The sequence below is a fragment of the Lissotriton vulgaris genome, chromosome 7 (genome assembly GCF_964263255.1).
Source record: "Lissotriton vulgaris chromosome 7, aLisVul1.2, whole genome shotgun sequence".
NCBI classification, from domain to species: Eukaryota; Metazoa; Chordata; class Amphibia; order Caudata; family Salamandridae; genus Lissotriton; species Lissotriton vulgaris.
The window spans coordinates 351,090,677-351,107,363 of record NC_141695.1 but is presented as its reverse complement, the minus strand read 5'-3'; the positions used below and the strand labels follow the sequence as shown (position 1 = coordinate 351,107,363).

The window sequence follows — 16,687 nt, the reverse complement described above, 5'->3', positions numbered from 1 at the left end:
ATAGGATTCAGCCTCTCTCACTGTGTGTCAGGAGTCTATCCCTGCACAGTTCGTACAGGATAGCACTCTACAGCTTCCTGAGGACCTGCCTGCCAAGACAGGCTTTCTGAAAAGCAATTAACCACTTGGTGATATCACCCTTGAAGTTTAGGACAATCAATTTGGGGATTCTAGTATCAAAACAATCACTCTTCTCCCGATTTATTATTGCGCTGCCACCAGAAATGGGTCCTAGCCCCAACTCTTTGCTCTTTCTATATATGGCAGAGCTGCCCTCCTGGCGAGTCTCTCGCGAGCAGACATCTTCAATCTGTGGGGCGCGACCCCCAGGGTGGCCATAGAGTCCTGGGAAAGGTGTTGTGCATTCCCCAGCCTCACTTGTGCCTGGATTCGGTTTAGTAAAAGACAGCCGTCCTGGGACAGCTTATTTCGATCATTTAAAATGATTCAGCTGAGTCTCCTGTGGTTTGAAACTTTGTGCCAGGGTGCCTGAATGAAATGCAAATGTACCCTATTAGTTAATCTGCAAGTGTAAAGGGTGCTTGGGACCCGTGAATTGCTACAAGCTTTGTCATGACAAAGTTTTGTTTAATGGTAGTGGAGAGTGAACTGGGAGGTGAAGTGCATGCTTTTAATTGTAACTGTATTTACACAGCCTTTAGTACCCCTAAGGAGGTGTCGAAGGGACAGTTATGTAAATAAATTGCAATACATACGCCCTGGTGTTACTAAAATCTACATTTTGGAAGCACCATCTTATTTAAAAACTATTTACACATTTTGTATCAGTCTATATTTTATTGTGTGTAATGTAATGCAAGTATAAAATAATGACTTGCGTACCCACAGTGCTTTCTGTCACAGGCTGTGACCTTGTAGCACTAAAGATACACTATTCTCCACTGCACCAACCAAGATTTAATTCTGTTTCTCTCTGGTTACACACATACTTCTGCAGTGCATTAACTAATAGAGGTTTCATAACGTACTACAGTGCTTTTCCAAATGAGTAACTTTTTTACATTTTAAGTTTTATTTACACTTCCCATTATTTTATATGTAGGTACCTGATGATGAGACCTAAAAAACAGATTATTTTGGAGCTTATTTATGAGACGCTTGCGCTGCCAGAGCATCAGTTTTTTTAATGCTACGGTGGCTCAAGCGTTTCAACCATACCTATGAGGCAGCACAAAGTCACCCTGCATGACTTTGCAAGGTCTCATAGATATGGAGTAAGAAAGCAGAGCAAGTCTCTGCCTTGTCTAATTCTGCATCAAGGAGGTATTCTTTTGGACCTGTGTGGGGGTCCACACAACACCCATGGATTTTGATTCTGCCTCATATTTACAAAACCACGTAAACCTGGAGCAGTACCAAAACCATAAGTCTTCCTAATGAAAACATTTCTCCACGTTTTTTCCTATCCCCAGGTGGGGTCCATTCTACAGCTCACATAGAAACGGAAAATAACGCTCAGGATGTTTGTGAGGGAAGGTGCCCCTTCCTGCACAAGAACAATCCTGGCTATGTTGGTGCTAGGCTTAAATTTGTGAGCCAACACAAGGGGACAAGGGGAAGGGACAGGAATGCACCATAGTTCATAAATATGGTGCATTTCTGCCCTTTCACATTGGCGTAGGGCAGAACAGAAAGAAGACTTGGGGCGCTGCCCTAAGCAAATTCCTCATAAATGAGGCTTAGTTTTTAGCTACACCTTTGACCATTCCCCTATGCTCACTGACCTTTGGTTTGCTAAACACTGTTCTATAATTTCCCCACTGTAAAAATTATTGGTGGGAATTAGGGAAGTTTATGGTTTCGATGAGGAGTACCAGGTTCTAGAAATATTTGTCAGGAGCGTGTCCATACACTAAAAAAAGTTTGACAAGGGGGTCTCGGCATCCAAAAATTTGAAGACCTCTGCTCTAGAGCAAGCTCTTCGTCTGAAGGTGCTTCTTTGTCTTGGGGCGTTAGTGTCACTTCCATGTTTTGATCTTCAGTAATATCAGCCATCCACTGGATGCTCGGTCATACTCGGACAAACGCTCAGGATGCTAGGATTTAGTAAGGTTTGAACCAGTCTTTTGGCCATAGGGTTTACATATACCTCTAAGCTATTTCAGGTTTAGAGACCGGTAAGGTGTACGGTAGAGTTCCTCCACCTGTTCCGAGTTACTACTTCTAGAACCTTTTGGAGAAAAGGTTTGGAACCTTTTTGGAGAAAAAAAAACTAATACTGATTTCCTAACTACAGTACGGTTTAGACGTTTAAAACAGTTGTACTAAAAGGCACCAAATAGTCAATTTGCAAAAATACAATTTAACTAAAGAATTTCTGGATTTGTTACTGTGGTCACAGAATGTCAGTGGTTCAACAAATGCAAAGTTGTATACCCCACCACTGACCCAATGTATGAAGCGGTCTTTCCATATACATATAAAAGAGGTCAAGTGTGCAGAGAGTCCTGCGAATCCACAGAGGCTGTCCAGAAGCTAAAGTAGATGATACTAATGCTCTTTGGTAGTGTAGGTGAGCAGTTAGACTGATCAGAGGGCAGTGTTAAGCTCTTGTTGTACACACAATGGCAATAAATGAGGCACACACTAAATGTATGAATACAAGACTAATTTATCAAAATAATACTTGGTTATATCGATTTTGTAGAACCACAGAACTCGAAGGTAAATAAGTTTTGCAACAGAAATGCTTTTAATATCAAAAGTGGACACTGTGCAATTCTTGAGTCTCTCAATGTTAACCTATGAGACAAAGAAAACATTCAGCATACCAACAGGTAACATCGACATACAGAACCAGTTTAAGAGTGAAGGTCAGTACGGAGTAAGGTTCAGATCAGCACCAGCAGTAGGGCACCATCAGCACAGGGACAGTAGGGTGCAATCTCAGTGTCAAGCGCCCAATACAAAACACGAAGAATGGAGCAATCGGGCAGATGCTGCTTACAGGCAAGTAACAGTGGCTGAGGGGACCAGTCTCCGGGGTTGAAGCAAGCACTGGGCAGGGTCAAAGTCAGCAACTAGCGGCACAGGGCGGATGGGTGCAGGGTGCCAACACGGATTCGGGACCCACTGTTAAACAATGGAAAAAGGGCAAATCAGAAAAGGGCTGCAGGCTCAGGCCAAAAGGCAGGTTGTAAGAAACCAACAGTTAGAGAGGTAAGTTGCAATGCTCGGGGGATGTAGGGACACCTTTGGTCCTCTTCACAAAGGCACAGTGCAGACGGGTGGAGGTGCCTTTTGGTGTTGACAACTGCTTACTGGAGCAGGTCGCAGTTGAGGGGGGTCTCCGTGCAGAAGTTACAGGCAACGTCCAGGAGGGGCCAACCCATGAAAGATCTGGATCGCTGGGAAACGTCGCTGGAACCGATGAGTCACTTGGACTCTGGCTGGATACGCCAGGTGCAGAGGTGAAACCGGTAGCAGGGTTACGTGGCTCTTCAGGTCACTGAGGCCTTGCTTGAAGCTTGTTGCTGTTCCCAGGAGATCTTTGTCGAAGGCAGGCAGTCCTTCCAGCGTTGGAGGTTGCTGGTCTGCAGGACGAATGGCCCTTGGCGCAGGATCGTCAAGGTCAGTAGTTCTCTGCAGTATTCTCTACTTTTGCAGCTCAGTGGTGTACGGCTCTTCCTAGGTTGTCAGGAGCTGATGTTCAGGGTCTGGGGATGCCACCTAAATACTAGATTTAGGGGCTTCACAGGTAGTGGCCAGTGGGCCTCATATCTGGGGTGTCTACACCTCTGCCCAGTAAAGGCATTTTCTCTAGACCGGAGCGCGCAGGTACTCACCCCATGGTCAGAACACTGTCTGGTGGTAGCAGGCTGGCTTAAGCCAGTTGGTGACCACAGAATTGGTAGGGTTTAGGGGACCCCTCAAACAGGTCCTGTGTGTAATGGTTTTATAAATCTGACACTGGGATAAGTGCAGGTTTATTATGACGTGATGTTTGGTACCAAACATCCCATACTTCAGTGAAGCCCTCATGGAGCTTGGGGAATTGCTAAAGACTAGTGTCCGGCCCATGTACTTACTATGGCTTCCGTGGCCACTTACACTATCCAGGAATTGACATGGATATTACAGGGGCATATCTGCTTGGGCAGATATGCCCTCATAGGAGATCTAGTGCACTGAGCCTTAGAGCTAAGGCCTGCTAGAGGGGTGCCTAACCTATATCCGATAGTGTCTGGGGGCATGCCACACAGGGATGTGTCCTTAACGTATCAAGTAAAAAACAAATGAATTATAGTCAACAATGTGTACTATAAGCACAAAAGGTGTCCAGCCGGACACTGTATTTAATCAATTTTAGAAGATAAATGATATTGCGAGCACAAATATACAGTGGGATACAATCCTGTATCCAATATACAAAGACAAGCAAAGAAATGCAGGGAGGAAGGAGGATTGCTTTCAGGCAAAGAGGAAAAAAGAACGCATGTATTTTTTTTTCCAACACCTTTATTTGTGCACTTAGGTTTATACACGGCGTGCAGCCTACAACCCCCCAGGGCCGGCAGCGTAACATTCTCAATGATCAGACTTCCAGCAATTTGAAAATACACAGCCATAGTGCCGACAACCCTGGGGTCCGGCGGCGAACATTTCCCTGTGAAGAAATAATAATTCTGGGTATTGGAAGAACAATGCAGGAGCCGGTCGCAGAGTATCTTGGCAACCATATGCTAGCACAGTGTAGGTCTTATACTGAAAGCAGGTAGCGGAGGTGTATTTTCTGGTTTAAAATAACCCACGCTAGTGTAAAAGACCCCTAAGTACAACCCCCCCACCCCTAAGATTCTGACATCCCTGAACCCCCCCCCCCCCCACTACTTAACTGGTTCCAAAGTCTACATGTTATCAAACTCGCTACGTGATGTGTCTGTCCGTGTGATGTACCGCTATGTGAGTGCTCACCCCAAAATATCATAAGTGAACTTTCCCTTACTGGGCCACTAGTGTAAAAAAGTGAGAGAAATGCTACAGTCTGTCAGTGAAGTGACGTCTCTATAGTGCAGTGTCCTGTACGTCTCACAGAGTCCCTGACCAGCCTTTTAACCAAGACATCCGGGTGCCCCCCACTATATGTTAAAATGTGAGCTTGGGTCTGCATAGCCCTAGTGTGCCTCCGCCTGTCCATCAGGTTGGGTGTCAGCAGTGCCCTCTCTGGTGCTTCTAAAGGTATTATATAGACCCCAGTAGTTCTTCGGGCGGCTCGTGGTGGGGGCGGGGAACCGGGGGGGGGGGGGGGGGGGTGGAGGAGTAGTTCACTGTAATGTTCCGATTGAGTGCAGCAGTATAGCATGTCTCTAGCCCACCGTTTCTTCGTCGGGGGGGGGGGGGGGGGGGGGCCACTCTCATCCAGCATCGTGCTACAGCATGCCGGGCCAACAACAAGCCCATATCCACTGGCACTTCCCTGGAGTGTCCCAGCAGCGCCGGGTCTACGGGCACTTCATAGTCATGTATTTCTCCCAATTCCGCTATCACGATCTCCCAGAACTCGTGTATTCTGTAACATCCCCATGCCAAGTGGAAGAAGTCAGCGATAGGCGCATGACCTCTCACACTCTGGAGATTGTCTGAGACCATACCGGTACAACCGTTCTGGAGTATAATACACTCTTTGCAGAAATTTAAAGTGGATCAGCCGGTGTCTTTCATTTAAGGACAACTTTCTGGTGTTCGTACAGCAGTATTTCCACATGTTGTCATCTATGGTGATCTGTAAATCCCTCTGCCATGCAAGCCTGGCCTTCGAGGGTTCCTGGGCCCTGTGGGGAGTAATTGTCTTGTATAAGTGTGTTGTCATTTTATGTGATTGCTCAGTTTTAACAACATGGGAAAGTTCTGGAAGCTCCGGTGGCTCTTCCATATCCGGACCCAAAATGTCCCTCAGAGCACTGCGGACTCTATGAAACTGAAACCTCTGTAGTAGCGATGTGCCATCTGCTGCCTGAGCCACCTGGTCCCAAGTTCTTACTGTGCCATCTGCAAAACACTCACCGGCGGTCTCTATTCCCAGCTCATGCAACGACCGAACTACGCTCTTCTCCTCGACCGGCGGTAGCCACACCATCCATTCCACTGCCATTAGGGGGGAATAAATCAAGTTGCCTCCCCTGGCCCTCAACGAGTATCACACGTGCTTCGTGGCTGTAATTGAGTCTAGTCAGCGCCCGACATCGCCATCGCCATCCCAGAGGGCTACAAGATCACCTGAAGAGACCGCGGCAACCAGACTGGAGGCGGCATCGCCATCATCCAAAGGGACACCATCCGCATCACGACCAACACCGACGACACCCTGACAACTGCGAACACCTGCACTTCCAGATCCACACGGACCCCAAGACCACCCTCAGAGGCACCCTCATCTACCGACCCCCGGGACAACGCACACAATTCAGCGAAGACATCGCCGACTTCATCAGCCGCAACGCCCTCCCCTCCGTTGACTACATCCTCCTGGGGGACATCAACTTCCACCTGGAGAACAACAACGACCGCAACACCACCACCCTGCTTGACAACCTCGGACTCAAGCAGCTGGTGACCACCCCCACCCACCTCGCCGGACACACACTCGACGCGGTCTTCTCTTCCAGCAAGGACATTGCCTTCAGCCACGCCACCGGACTCCACTGGACGGACCACAGCTGCGTCCACTTCACCTTCAGAAGATCCACGATCCACCACCAGCAACAGGTTGCTCGAAGAAACTGGAACAAGATCACAGCAGACCAGCTCGCCGCTTCCCTGAGCCAGCACCCTCCTGCCAGCTCAGCGAACCCCAGCCAGGCCGCCGACAACCTCACGAAGTGGATCAGCAACTGCACAGACGACCTCGCCCCACTGAGGACCCCGCCTAGCAGACCCGACAGCAAGAAGGCCCCATGGTTCACCGACGAACTCAGGAGCTCCAAGAAGAACTGCAGAGCCCTCGAGAAAGCCTGGAGAAGGGAGCCAACACCGGACAACATGACCACCCTCAAGCTCGCCACCCGGAAGCACCATCAACTGATCCGCGCCACCAAGAAAACAGCATTCAAGGACCGGCTGGACAACAACGCACATAACTGCAAGGAACTCTTCAACATCGTGAAAGAGCTCCCCAACGCCGGAAACAACGACATCACCCCGTCGCAAGACCTCTGCAACTCCCTCGCCTCCTACTTCCACAACAAAATCGCTGACATACACAACAGCTTCAGCCCACAAACAACGCTCCCCACGACCGCACCAACGCCCCCCACCACCACCCTCAACGCCTGGACCCAGATCAACACAGAAGACACCATCTGCACGATGAACTCTATCCACTCCGGATCTCCGACCGACCCCTGCCCCCACCACGTCTTCAACAAGGCCGACGCTGTCATCGCACCCCACCTGCAGGACATCATCAACACCTCCTTCAACACCGCCACCTTCCCTGAGAGCTGGAAGCACGCCGAACTCCGGCTCTACTAAAGAAACCAACAGCAGACCCGACTGAACAAGAATTACCGCCCCATCTCGCTCCTCCCGTTCCCAGCCAAAGTCATTGAGAAGACCGTCAACAAGCAGCTGGCCGCCTTCCGAGACAAATGGATCCCTCGACCCCTCACAATCTGGCTTCCGAGCCAACCACAGCACCGAGACCGCCCTCATCGCTGCCACCGATGACATCCGAGCCCTGCTGGACAACGGTGAAACAGCGGCCCTCATCCTCCTAGACCTCTCCGCGGCGTTCGACACAGTTTGCCACTGCACCCTAGTGCAGCGCCTCAGCAACGTCGGAATCCAGGAGAAGGCACTGGAATGGATCATCTCCTTCCGATGGAAGAACAGAGAGTCCGCCTACCACCGTTCAGATCTGCAGCCACGGAAGTCATCTGCGGTGTTCCTCAGGGCTCCTCGCTCAGCCCCACCCTCTTCAATGTCTACATGAGCCCCCTTGCGGCCATCGCACGCCAACACAACCTCAACATCATCTCCTACGCCGACGACACCCAGCTGATCCTCTCCCTGACCAACGACCCCGCCACCGCCAGAACCAACCTCCACGAAGGGATGAAAGACGTAGCCGAGTGGATGACGACCAGCCGCCTGAAACTGAACTCAGACAAGACGGAAGTCCTCATCCTGGGCTCCACGCCCTCCGCCTGGGACGACTCCTGGTGGCCCCCCGCCCTGGGCACCGCACCCAAACCGACAAACCATGCAGGCAACCTGGGCTTCATCCTGGACTCCTCCCTCTCCATGACCAGACAAGTCAACGCCATCTCCGCGTCCTGTTTCAACATCCTGCGCATGCTACGGAAGATCTTCCGGTGGATCCCCACCGAGACCAGGAAGACGGTCACCCAGGCCCTCATCACCAGCCGACAGGACTACGGCAACGCCCTCTACGCCGGAACCACCGCCAAGCTCCAGAAGAGACTCCAGCAGATCCAGAGCGCCTCAGCCAGACTCATCCTCGACATCCCCCGACGCAGCCACATCTCCGGACATCTGAGAGACCTGCACTGGCTCCCCGTCAACAAGAGAATCACCTTCCGTCTCCTCACCCACGCATACAAAGCCCTACACGACCAAGGCCCGAGCTACCTCAACAACCGCCTCAACTTCTACACTCCCAAACGCCACCTCCGATCGACCAACCACGCCCTCGCCGCCGTCCCCCGCATCCGAAGAGCGACAACAGGAGGAAGGTCCTTCTCCTACCTAGCCGCCAAGACCTGGAACACCCTCCCTCCCGACCTTCGCCTGACCCAAGACCACCTCTCCTTCAGGAAGAAGCTCAAGACCTGGCTGTTCGAGCAGTAGCAGTACCCACCCCCCCAGCGCCTTGGGACCCTCCGGGTGAGTAGTGCGCTCTATAAATGCCTTGATTGATTGATAGCACTCCTATCCTGCGGTCCACGGGGGTGCATATCGAGGCCGGGAGGGGGACTGCAAATAGTCGCTCCATCCTTACATGTGGAATGGTTGCTTCACCGTGCAGCCACGTGTGCAGATGGGCAGCCTGTGCAACCCTGTAGTAACGCTCCGTGTCTGGAGCTCCCAGGCCCCCCAGCTCGTACGGGAGCGTAAGCGTGTTCCATTGTACTCTCGGCTGCTTCCCGCCCCAGGCTAAACGAACCATAAGTTTCGTCAGGTTTCTGAAGAAAGCCTTCGATAGTATGATAGGTAAAGTATTGAAGAGAGAGGAACCGGGGTAACACCACCATCTTCATGATGGCTATACGTCCAATCAATGATAGTGGGAGTCTGCACCACTTCTCCACATAGTCTTCGCATTTGCTAAAGGCCACACCATAGTTCTCACGGAACACCTGAGTCAGAGGGGATCATTATTCCTAGATAGCGCACCGGATCTGTAGACCAAAGCAGCGGATATTCCATTTCAAAGTGGTTCGTCACCGGAGTTAGCGGGAACACTACCGACTTGTTCCAGTTAATCTGGAGTCCGGAAAGCGCCACAAAGCGGACCACCTCCCGCAACACTGAAGTCAGGTTTGCCTCTGGGTTGCGGACATAAAGTAGTGTATCGTCAGCATAGGTTGAGATTACAATTTTATATGACGGGAAGCTAACTCCCCGGTGCCAATGATACTCCTGTAGTGCACAGGCCAGTGGCTCTGCGACCAGCGCATACAACAATGGAGAAAGTGGGCAGCCCTGCCTCGTGCCTCTGCTAATTTCAAATGGGTCAGATACACGATCACGTATGCGCAGTCTGGCCAGCGGCATCCAGTACAATGCACCGATCATTTGCAAGAACGGTTCCGAGGCCCAGCCGTCGCAAAGCCCTCAGCATAAAAGGCCACTCCAGGGAATCGAAGGCCTTCTCTATGTCTAAAAAGATGGCAACAGCCTTCGTGTCTTGCCTACGTGTTGAATGATCCCCAATACCGTGCGAATGTTGTAGGTTAGGTTCCTTCCTGGTATAAAGCTGGACTGCTCCGAAGCCACTATTTCTGGAGCTATTAGAGCAAGTCGTGTGGCTAGAACCTTAGCGTAGACCTTCGCATCTACATTCAGTAGAGATAATGGTCTGTACGAACCACAAACACTAGGGGTCTTTCCGGGTTTAAGAATGGTGACTATTAAGGCCTCTCTCAGACTGTGGCATGTAGCCCTCCTCACACATCTCAAAGAGAGGAGAGATGCAGGATTAGTTTCTTTGAACGCCTTATAAAACCCCACAGTCAATCCATCCGCCCCAGGGGCGCTGTGTTTGCGCATACTAGCCAATGCTTCTGATATCTCGTCTTCCTGTATAGGGGACATAGAAAACTCCTGATCCGATTGTGTTAAGAGTGGCATTTGTATGTGTTCTAGGTAATCATCCAGGTCTGCCTCTAGGTTCTGTTCTAGAAGTGTACAGACCCGAGTAGAGGTCTCTGAACTCCCTCAAGATCCCATCATCTGATGTGACAACTTCCCCAGCAGCCGTCACAAGTTCAGTCAATTTCTGGGCCCTCTTGCTGTTGCGTAATGGTTTAGCTAAGAGAGCTTGGTCGCTCGCTCTCTCCGTAAGTTCTCGCTGTTGCGTATGTCCCCATATGGCAAACTTCCCGGTCTGCCTCCTCGTTGAAGTCTGAGATAAGGGACCTGATCTGAGCCACTATTGTGGGGTCCGAGTCAGACAGTTGTTGCTCCAGATCAATCAGTTGCGACTCCAGGTATCTCACTCCAGTGTTTTAAAGGCTATGCGTCAATGCTTGTTTGGCCATAGCCACCCCTCGTATAAATACCTTTAACGCTTCCCACACTGTTTGAAAGCTATCAACGGATCCCATGTTTTTCTCAAAGAAGAGATCTATTTCCGCTGCCAGTTCCCCTCTAAAGGAGTCGTCATGTAATGAGTACGGGGGAAATCGCCAAGAGAAGGAAGGGATCCTACCTATCGGTGTCTCCAAGTATTGGCGAGTGATCAGAGGGTACATGCTAAAACCGTACAGGACCATATGTGACTAGAGACAGAATAGAAGGCCAGCCAGTAATCAATCCTGGTGTGAATGTTGTGGTATGCTGAGTAATGTGTAATGTGTGTAACCGCCCCTAGTGGCATTTCTCCCTCTCCATACATCTACTAAATCTAACATCAGTAACTCGGCCTGAAGTGCAACTGCTGCCGCAGAAGGTCTACGCTGTGGACCCGAAGACCTATCTAACTCCGGATCCATCACTATGTTAAAGTCAACCCCCAAAGCATCTGCGCGTTGGAGAATGCGACAGCATCGCGCTAGCTTTTCGTAAAACTCTGGAGAGTCGTAGTTTGGCCCATACACGTTAACCACGATCATATCATGTCCCTTCCCCGTGCATCTAGATATGAAGTACCTGCCCTCTGGATCTTCTTGTACTAGTCTCAAGTCCAACTTAGATCTCGGATTCACCCACGTCAGGACTCTCCTAGAGTGTGTAGTAAACCCAGCTACTGTGGTGTTGCCTGGTAATCCCCTATTTTGTAGCATTGTGCTAGAGGGACATGTGTTTCCTGAATAAGAGCTAGGTCACTGTGGAGTCTCTGCAAATAGTGTAACACTTTCAGTTTCCTGTGATCATTCAACCCTGACATTCCAGGTTAAAGCCCTAAGGGCTTCCATGGGATTTCCGGTGTGCGCTCCGGCAGTACTAGTTATCTGAGCCATTGGGATGGACTACAGCAGCGAGTCATCACATTGTAACATCTATAATTTTTGCCAATTTGAGGAACCAGCGTCAAATCTTCAAACTTTAACTCCCACTCCCCAGCCCTCCACCCCCCAACCCACAGTAGACCCACCCCAACCTGGTCCGACAGAAGTCTATCACCCTACCTACTCCCCAGCATCGATACCCCAACATTGAACACCATCACAAGTGTGCTTAACGCGCGGGGGCCTAGGTAGCCTGGAGTCATAGTCTCTGCCTAAATCTCAGAACACTTGAGTAGCCCTCCACCCATCACCCCCATGCACAGTATCTGTGATTAGCGCAACGTTTTCCTAATCGTTAGATTGTCTTATGTTCTCCCCGCAGCTACGTCCCCAGCGCAGATCACTGCCTGATCAATGTTCCCAGTTCAGAGTGAATCAGCGCTCAAAGCACAAAATTAGAACTCGTGAGATAAAATATAGGAAAACCGGGGACCAGCGGGGTACAGTTGTGAATCTCGTGAAACAAACTTCACCACCCTCCTCCCGCTCCCCAAACCACTTATCTGTACAGTCTGTATTCTCCGTAGGCTGGATCAACCCCCCTCGTTTCCCCTCCGGGGGAGCCCTCGAAGCCCTCCCCAGATTGTCACAGTACTGATGTGCAGCCAGCATCTTTGCAGTTAATGAAATCAGTCTGTCGTCCAATCGGCTGTCGCCCCCCTCAGCTTCCAGAGTATCTTCACTGGTCGAGTCCTGCTCCCTCGACCAGCGCTTCATAGCTTGTTGCAGTGCCTTGGGGTCCGTAAATATATGCGAATGTCCACGTCTGTTAACACGCAGCTCGGCTGGTTATAGCAGAACGTAGTCCAGTCCCATCTGAGGCGCTTTTTGTGTGGAATGAATTGTTTGCGCTCTTCCTGCACCTTTGCAGTGAAATCTGGGTACAGCTATATGGCGGACCCTTCATATTGCAACTGTTTGGACCGAGCCATTTTGAGCGCAGTGTCTCTGTCCCGATAGTTAAGCAGCTTCGCCATTATGGGACGAGGGGGTGCCATGGGTTTTGGGCGAAGGGCCAGTGACCTGTGTGCTCTCCCCACCGTGAACATGGCAGAGAACACTCCATCTCCCAGAAGTGTTTTAAGTAGCTTTTCCACGAAACGCTCCATTGGGCCTGTGTGCTCTCCGGAAGGCCTGTGATGCGAAGGTTACACCGCCGAGACCGCGCCTCTAAATCCTTCATTTTGTCCTGTAGGACTTGCATCATTCTCTCCAATTTTTTATTAGTTGTATCTAGGTCTGTTTGCACCTCTTCAACTTCGGTCATCCTTCTTTCGGCCATATCGGGTCACTCAGCATGTTTATCTAGCCGTTCCGCCATACGGTCCATTCTGTATGTCATAGCGTCCATTTTGGTGCCCAGGGCGGAGATGCTGGTCTGCAGACTTTGCTGCATAGAGAGCAGCATGGCCTTAATGTCTGAATTAGTACCCTGAGCCTCCTCAGAGCGCGGCGCAGCCCCTTCTGTCTGGGCTCTGCTGCAGTGACCGTTTCTGTTCGAAGGGCAGCCGGCTTTGAGTTCCATCACCTTTGCCCATCTTGTGGCTGGCAGCACACACATCTTGCGGGGAAACTGGTGTTCCGTTTGGTGCACTGCAGTGCGTGCAGCAGTTTCCCCCTGCACTTCGGAGTTTATCGTTGCGCCTCTTGCTGTGCTACAATAGCGTAACTCAGAGTGCCGGAGGGGGGCACTGCCTATCTCCCCCGTCGCCTCATGCAGCTACTGTCGGGCCACAGGATCTAGGCGAATCGCTAGCCCAAGCAGCTATGGTATTAGCCACCTATCCAGAATTGTCTCGCTAACGGCCTCCCAGAGGCCTCCTCTAGCGGCAGCCAGCCACCAAGTGAATTTCCAACGTGGGGGACCAGAGGGGTGCCCACTCCCTGTATGCCTCAGTGCTACCCGGTCCGGGGGTACACCATGCACCAAGCGTAACTCCGCTCTCAACCCAGGGAGCGAAATGCACCTCAAGTTCGCAGAGTGTGGAAAGCCAGAATGTCGCACAACCTGCGGGAGCGAAGACGTGCAGTCTTACGTGACTATTTCCGGGGAGGATGGCGACCGAATCTGCCTCAGATTTATTCCGTTCCCCAAGCAGTCCCTGGGACAGCAGCAACCAGTCTCCCGTCGGTCCGATGCCCACGATGGTGTTCTGGACCCTCTCCACTTGCCGATGGACAGGGGCGGATGTAGGCGCAGCTTCGGGAGGTCGGCACTGAGGGATCGTGTTGTGTCGAGCCCCCTGTACTGCCGCCGAACACGCGTCGCTTTCCGCACTTAGTAGCAGGCTCGTGCCGGAGCTCCGGCTCAGACCGCTCCCAGCGTCCGCAAGTCGCGTTACGTCGCTCCAGGCACAGGGCGCACGCAAGTCCGCGGCTACTCGGCCTACCAATGCGGAGACATCGTCGGGACTCTGCACCGTCTTGTATACGTTTCCTCGCTGCCGCAGGGGTTATCGCCAGTCGGCTCCATCATGGGAAGCAGGAATTGGTCCACAAACGTTTCTCTATTAGTGTTCAAACGGGATAATTGAACTGTGCACGGCATAGCCGCGGTTTCAGGCGGCCATCGTGCTTGCTGGATAGCTCCGCCCCCGAACGCATGCATTTAAATTAGATTTAGACAAGGCTGTTCTTATATAGTAAACACATAGTAACACAATGGAAAGCTTGTGTGTAACTATTTAGCATGTCAACGGCATTTCGAACCTTAAAAACAATTACAAGGATCATCATCATCAGGACTAAGGAATGTGTGCCTGAATATTGTTTGAGAGCCTGTTGGAAAAAATAGGGGGGAAAAGGCAAGAAGAGCTTATTTAAAAGACATACGGCTTAGTGGTTACATAGTTTGTCATAAGAACATGCACTGGTTGAAGGAGCCTTATGAGGAAAAATGTGAATCAATCTGTACATTTAACAAGGCGGAGGGTGGGAAGTCCCGGCGTTACTTTAAACAATGCGTCCAAGGGGGAAAACGAAAGACTGAGCAAGCTTAGATTAAACATAAAATGATGGCAGCATGTAAAACGTTCAGTTTAGCAGAATTGCTATCGAGATTATACATGTTTAAAAGAAAGACATATTTAATGTCTTTTGTGAAAAGTGATGAGCAGATCTAAAAGGAGTGTATGTGAGAAGACAGAGTAAACAAATTTCAGTGACTACATAGTGTTAGCCAGTGTAAGGGCCATGGTGACTGAGGTGCATTTGCGGAGGCCTTATGTCAAGGAGACGCTGGGGACGCGCCGGTCTCACCTCTGGGGGCTACTGAAGGATATTGCAAAAGGTTGCGGGCAATGCCTGTGCCGTGTTTCCCGGTGGAAGCTAAGGACCGGTCGGGCTGGGATTTCGACCGTCCGGACAGTTGGATCTCGAGTATTCTAGAGGCACGGGGAAAAAAAGGGGGATGTGTATTAAATAAGGTGCCATGGGATGGGGAGGTGGGAGATACTGGGTGTGCGCTGTGAATTACCTGGACGATTCAAGAAAAACTCCTTGGCGTAGAGCGTTTCGCTAGGAGAGAATGATTGAGCCGGAGACCAATGAAGCCAGCGAGGGGCGGTGTGCGGGAGCAAAATCCCAGTCCGTGCGCTCAATTGAGGGAAAATACCTAGGAGAGAGAGCAATGTGGCATCAGGATGAGATGCTTGGGGCAGTTGTCTCCGCTGGGGCGAGGGGGTCAGATTGTAATCATCTTACCTCGATATCCTGTCAGGCGATGCCGGGAGGCTGCCGGGCATGGTAGCTTGTCAGGAGCAACAAACTCGGGGGCATGGTCTTGGTTTTAAATAGAGGCGAAAGGTGGCGGCCATCTTAGGTGAGGGGAAGTGCCTGTTGATAACGGAAAGTGAAGAGGGATAACTGCTGGCGTGGTCTAAATGTGGCAGCCATCTTGGGAGTGTGAACCACTGTGAAATAAGTATAGTGCTTTAAGTGGGCACATGGTGACATATATACATTGCAAAATAGTTTGTTTTGATTTAAAAACATTCAACATTTGGCATTATTTCAACCATTAGCAGACAAAGATAACAGTTTAGTGTGAGGGACCAGGAATGCAGTAATTTACAACAACGAAGTCCAATCCTCGCTTCTATCGAGTCCTGTTCTTATACTGTCCATCAGGATAATTCTTTTCAGTTCCTCTTTGTTCAATAAAGAGGCCATGTCTCCGCCTCGTGGGGGTAGTCTGAGGGCTTTTAGGACAGTCTAATTAATGTCACTCATTGTGTCCTTTTAGAAAACGTTCAACAAGTGGTGCATTGGCGGTTTTACATCGCACCCTGCTTCGATGTTGCCCAATCCTGGTTCTGATTTTCTGTTTGGTCTGGCCAATGTACACTTTGTTACATTACATCACATGTGTTACAATTAGTGAATGTATGGCAATTGATTTGTACATTACTGAAAATGTAGGATTTGCCTTTGACCAATATTTTCCTGAAAAATTGCTACCCTAGGTCCTTAACCACCTAGAGGGTTCCCTTGTTACAAAAGTACACAGGGATGTGTAGTAAATGACAACAGGAGGATGACCTATATACCAGGTTGGGATCAGGGTAGAAGGATAAAATAACCAAACAATCCCACAAGGTATTAATGTGTAGACAGTTAAGTATGTATGCCAAAGGCATTACTAGCAAGGAAAAAGGACAATTAGTTTTTTTGAATGCGCTTATAGCATCATGTATTCAAAGTATAAACAAGATATACAGTTATAGCAGCACTGCATAGAAATAATTTGAAAAACAACCCGAATTGTACTTGGTGCTCAGTGTACATGTGACATAAGGTGGCGACGCAAGTGACAATGGTGCACAGCGTGAACGGCGCAAATGGTGTGAGTGAAATATATACAGTCTGATTGATAGAAGACAATGGCTCCAAATTATAATTCATTCTCCCAAGTGTTCCCCAGTTGCTGTTCAAAGGTGGCTTAAGCGTTGATGCTCACATTTTGGGCCCACACCCAT

The 16,687-nt window shown here is 50.1% G+C and overlaps 1 protein-coding gene and 1 long non-coding RNA gene across 6 annotated transcripts in view; both read right to left on the bottom strand.

Annotated features, from left to right (window-relative positions):
• LOC147701569 (GTPase KRas-like) overlaps positions 1-16,687 on the bottom strand; it is a 233,455-nt gene that overhangs the window by 109,836 nt on the left and 106,932 nt on the right. The window lies entirely within an intron of this gene.
• Positions 14,974-15,607, bottom strand: LOC147701570 (uncharacterized). The gene is made up of 3 exons (XR_015297188.1): positions 15,414-15,607; positions 15,187-15,324; positions 14,974-15,094 (listed from the first exon to the last, which is right to left on the bottom strand). It is a non-coding gene; the product is annotated as an uncharacterized LOC147701570 (long non-coding RNA).